The 5,085-nt window shown below is 37.3% G+C and overlaps 1 protein-coding gene across 2 annotated transcripts in view; it reads left to right on the top strand.

Annotated features, from left to right (window-relative positions):
* The window catches only part of LOC106872625 (homeobox protein ceh-22), a 116,482-nt gene that overhangs the window by 64,731 nt on the left and 46,666 nt on the right, over nucleotides 1-5,085 (top strand). The window lies entirely within an intron of this gene.

Here is a 5,085-nt window from a genome sequence, read left to right as displayed (position 1 = left end):
CGTTGGTCAGCCGGAAATATTTACTATATTCAGCTGCTCCAACACACACATACATGCGTGCGCGATTGTGTGGCTTTCTTATAGTGACCGTGTTTCCGTCTCCCAAATTCAACCACAAGGTTAGAAGAATATCGAATGAAGCCTATTAACCAGTTGATCTAGCAAGTGGGGCCTCATCTCAGTTGGGGAGGAAGGAGGTGTGCGATAATGATGCCGATAAGAAGACCCCGAATCGGCGCGCATTATCTCATAATGCCTGGTCGGTGGAGTTTTCATAGTGTCTGGTCGGTGGAGTTTTCAACTGGTAGCACTGCACCCGCAAGTTTCTTGCAAATAACACACACACACACACACACACACACACACACACACACAGATATATACATATGTAATTTATAAAATACATAATATATTTACTATAATATTGCAGCATATCTTTTTTCTCTTACATGTTTCAGTCATTTGACTGCTGCCATGCTGGGGCGTCGCCTCGGAAATATTTTTAGTCGAGTGAATTGACCCCCCCAAGACTTTTTAAAACCTGGTACTTATTCTATCGGTCTCCTTATTTGCACTCAATGAATTAACTTGGGTTACATAACCTACAACATTTTCCATAGAAAGGACTTTTTAAGTTAACATTTCCACACTATTATTACTTACAACTTTATCTCCTTCGAATTCAACTGTTAAAAGAAATATTATTTCACGTTGTCTCGAAATTTATAAATTCGTGTGACATAAACAGCAATGTATATTTATATATAGCGTTGCTATTTTGTATGTCCAAATTTGGCCAAATGCATTTTAAGAACTTAAAAACCGCTGTGAATATTGATGGGAAAATGAAATGAAAATTTATTGCCTGAGTCATGAAGGTAGATATGTATATATAGATATACATATACATGTACATACATATATATATATATATGTGTGTATATATGTGTGTATGTGTGTATGTATGTATATATATACATACATATATATATATATATATACATATATATATATATATATATATACATACATAAACGCATATATATGTATACACACATATATATATATATATATACACACATGCTTAGAAAAATATGTGGATGGCAAAGGTTAATGGTTTTGTAGCTCAGAAGTTTTGTACAGTGAATTTTGTGTTTTGGTAAAAGCACTTGACTTTCCTCAGTGGTTTTTGAGATCTCTACAAACAGCTTGGCAGCTACAGTGCCAGCTTGACTAGATACTTCATGCTCGGTTCACTGGTTTGCAGTCCCGAATTCTCATGTTGTGGGAATTTACAACTTCTGGGGGAGAGATGAATAGTAGGGAGAAGGCGAATAAGAGAAAGAAAATGAGAGGAAGAGAGAAGTAAGTCTCGGTTAAAGTTGATGCAAAACTGTCCAACATACCGTTCTACCTACCTAAAATGGCTAAAAGAGGAAAAGTGAACAGATATAGATTTCAAATTTTGGCACAAGGCAAGCAATTTTTAGGAAGGGGGAAAATCGATTATATTGACCCCAGTACTTAACTGGTACTTATTTTATCGACCTCTAAAGGATGAAAGGCAAAGTCGACTTCGGAGGAATTCGAACTCAGAACGTGAAAAGTGATCAAATATTCCTTTCTACTCTAGGCATAAGGCCCGAAATTTTGGGGCAGGGGGCCAGTCGATTAGATCGACCCCTGTACATAAATAGTACTTAATTTATCGACCCCGAAAGGGTGAAAGGCGGAATTTGAACTCAGAACGTAAAGCCGAAATACCGCTAAGTATTTCGCCCAGTATGCTAACGTTTCTTATTTCTTTATTGCCCACAAGGGGCTTAACATAGAGGGGACAAACAAGGACAGGCAAAGGGATTAAGTCGATTACATCGGCCCCAGGACGTAACTGGTACTTAATTTATCGACCCCCGAAAGGATGAAAGGCAAAGTCGACCTTGGCGGAATTTGAACTCAGAACATAATGGCAGACGAAATACCGCTAAGCATTTGGCCCGGTGTGCAAACGTTTCTGCCAGCAGCTCGCCGCCTTAAAAAGTGATCAAATATTGAAATGAATTAAGATGTTGAGCGACCGCGGAGAAGCAGTTACCCTGTTTGGATCATTAACCCAGAAGTAGGTCGACAAGATGGCTGCTGGTCAATATACATACATACATACATACATACATACATACATACATACATACATACATACATTTATACAGAAAGGAGAAAGTTGATTCGAAGACTATAATCCAAGCCATAATATAATCTACAACTGTAGGAGTCTGTTAAACTTTCCAGAAGTTTATCATTTTCATTTAAGTGTGTGTGTGTGTGTGTGTGTGTGTGTGTGTGTGTGTGTGTGTGTGAATGTATACTTTTTGGAGTGGCGCTTGATTTCATAAATGTAGCTGAGTTTTATCACTCTCCTAACCAGGTTTAACTGTAGAAAGTATGTGAATTCATGTAAAGCAGCAACATAATTGTTTATTTGCCCCTTGGGATCCATGCCCTACTAATTTCTGCCGGACAAATATTTCTAGCTAACATTTTAGTTTCTTAACTCATCATTTTTTAATAATATTTATCCGAAAAGGGTTGTATTAATCACACCACGCCCTGATACGATGTGGGCGGCGTTGTTATTTGAAACTCCAAAACACGAAATCGTTCATTCTCTTGACATAAATGGGCACAATACCAGAAACTGTGGGGTTGAGGTCAGTCGATTAAATCAATCCAGTCCTTGATTGGTACTTTATTTTAATCGATCCTGATGTGATAGAAAGCAAAGTTGATCTTAACAGGATTTGAACTCAGAACTTAAAGATCTGGCGCAATTGCTTAATTGCCTCTATAGTTGATGTTACATGTGGAGTACGTCTCCACAGTTACTTTCCCGTACAGTTTTTACTTATTGTTCTTACTTATCTCGAATTAATTCTGATCGAGTAACCTCATCAAATGCATTCCGACCGTGACAATCCCTCCTTTTTTAATGATTATGAAGGACTACGTTATCTGATGTGTCCTGTCTTTATTTTGAAGGAAATCGTGAGCCGAAGGAGATTTCATTGCTAATCTTGGAAGGTCACGTGATCACATTATGAACTAAGCGTTTGCCTTGCATGATCCTGATAATCAAACCAATGAAATTCTGGATCAGTGTCATGACACTTAGTATGATTCATATAATATAGACGTATGTATGACGTTCTAAGTTGTTAACAAATCCACAAATATGATGTTCACTCTCTTTAGTCACTTCAGTTGTAATAAGAAAAGCATCCTTTAATAGTTTAAATATGAATTGAAAATAACTTGGTAACTTCATTTCAGTCTTTTTACTGTATAAATAACATAGTTTATCTTTCCAAATATTTCATTTTTCTACAAGATTTACTGCTAAACCTATCTCAATTACAAACACCCCAAAAGAAAGAAGACATTGATTAAATCCCTTACCTAAGTTACCCTGCTCTTACAGTTTGTCAGAAGGCATGGCTGAATAGTTGAGAAGCTCGTTCGCAATGATTACGTCCTGAGTTCCATCCCTCCGTACTCACATTGAAAAAGGATGTTTTCTGCCGGAACACTAAGTCTAAACAAGTTTCAACAGTTTGGAAAGAGATGTGGACTGTTCTTGTAATTGAGAGAGACATATTTGTGTGTGTATGTATGTGTATGATAGAGAGAGAGAGAGAGAGAAGGAGAGTGAGAAAGAAAGAGAGAGAAGAAAAATGAGAGAGAGGGAGAGAGAGAAAGAGAAGGAAAGTGAGAGAGAGAGAGAAAGTGAGTCCTAAATGTATCGATTTGACAGTAATAGAGACCCCCTTCGATCATGAATGATAATGGGGTTGCACCTAGAAAGTTCCCCTCCGAGGCACAAGTCTTGGTAAGGTTGCCAATGGAAGCCCAGCAGTTATCCATGCATACCAGTCTCCCATCTCCATACCACTGATGTTCCCCTAGGGAATGGCTAAGGCCGATAGAGATTAGCACCAGTGACGGCGCACTCATGACTAAGCTCGACGCTCTAACAACTGAGCCAAGCACCTTCAGCGTGACTGTAGTATGTTACTAGTATTTATTTTTTATCAAGTTTAAGCGGGTTTCCGACTTGACTCGAACTTCAAACATCGTTTCTACCAAACTGCTATGAAAAATATGTCAGAAGTCAAGAAGGCTGGATCACAGAAGAGGAAATAAGATTCTGTAAGGGTTATGTCACGGTTTTTATTCCTCTGAGATCACAGATAACAAGTTGCGGTAATATTAGGGTCGGTAACAATCATTTCTGCAAGATCATCTACAACTACTACTACAACTTCTACTACTACTACTACTACTACTACTACTACTACTACTACTACTACTACTACTACTACTACTACTACTACTACTACTACTACTACTACTACTACTACTACTACTACTACTACTACTACTACTACTACTACTACTACTACTACTACTACTACTACTACTAAATACTGCTATATCAAAAAGAATGTGGCGATCCGGTTTCGATTTCTAGTTGTAACGATTTCACATACGTCTTTAACACCCATGGGGAGCAGAAATCATGCTAGACAGCGACAGAATCTCAACATCGAAGCTTGTATTACACGTTTACACAATCTTAATTATTTCAAGCTCTATAAATGTATAATATTGTTCGTTTCCTTCGCTAAATAATTACCACATCATAGCAGAAACCTTTCCGACTGCCAAACTTCAGTTTCTGACTAAAATGAAAGATGTAGCACCAACGAAATTGTTACCACAAATTTCAAGTTCAATTTACAGAGTGCTGTCTTCGTGTCACTTGTTATTAATGGAGGCAGGAATTAATGCGCTTAGACTATCTATTTCCGTAATATAAGACAGATCTATGTAGAAGACTTTGCTCTGCGTTTCTGAATTACCAGGAGAAGTTTGTGGCATAAAAAGACATACAGTCAGAGAAAGAATATATGGGTGTATATGTCTATATTTATATACGTATAGGTATATATATGAATATGTATGTGTATGCATGTGTGTGTAGGTATTTCGGCGCATATATATATATATATATATATATATATATATATA

The sequence above is a fragment of the Octopus bimaculoides genome, chromosome 22, assembly GCF_001194135.2.
Source record: "Octopus bimaculoides isolate UCB-OBI-ISO-001 chromosome 22, ASM119413v2, whole genome shotgun sequence".
In the NCBI taxonomy this organism is placed as follows: Eukaryota; Metazoa; Mollusca; class Cephalopoda; order Octopoda; family Octopodidae; genus Octopus; species Octopus bimaculoides.
The sequence above is the reverse complement of the archived record's forward strand: the minus strand, read 5'-3'. Positions and strand labels throughout refer to the sequence as shown.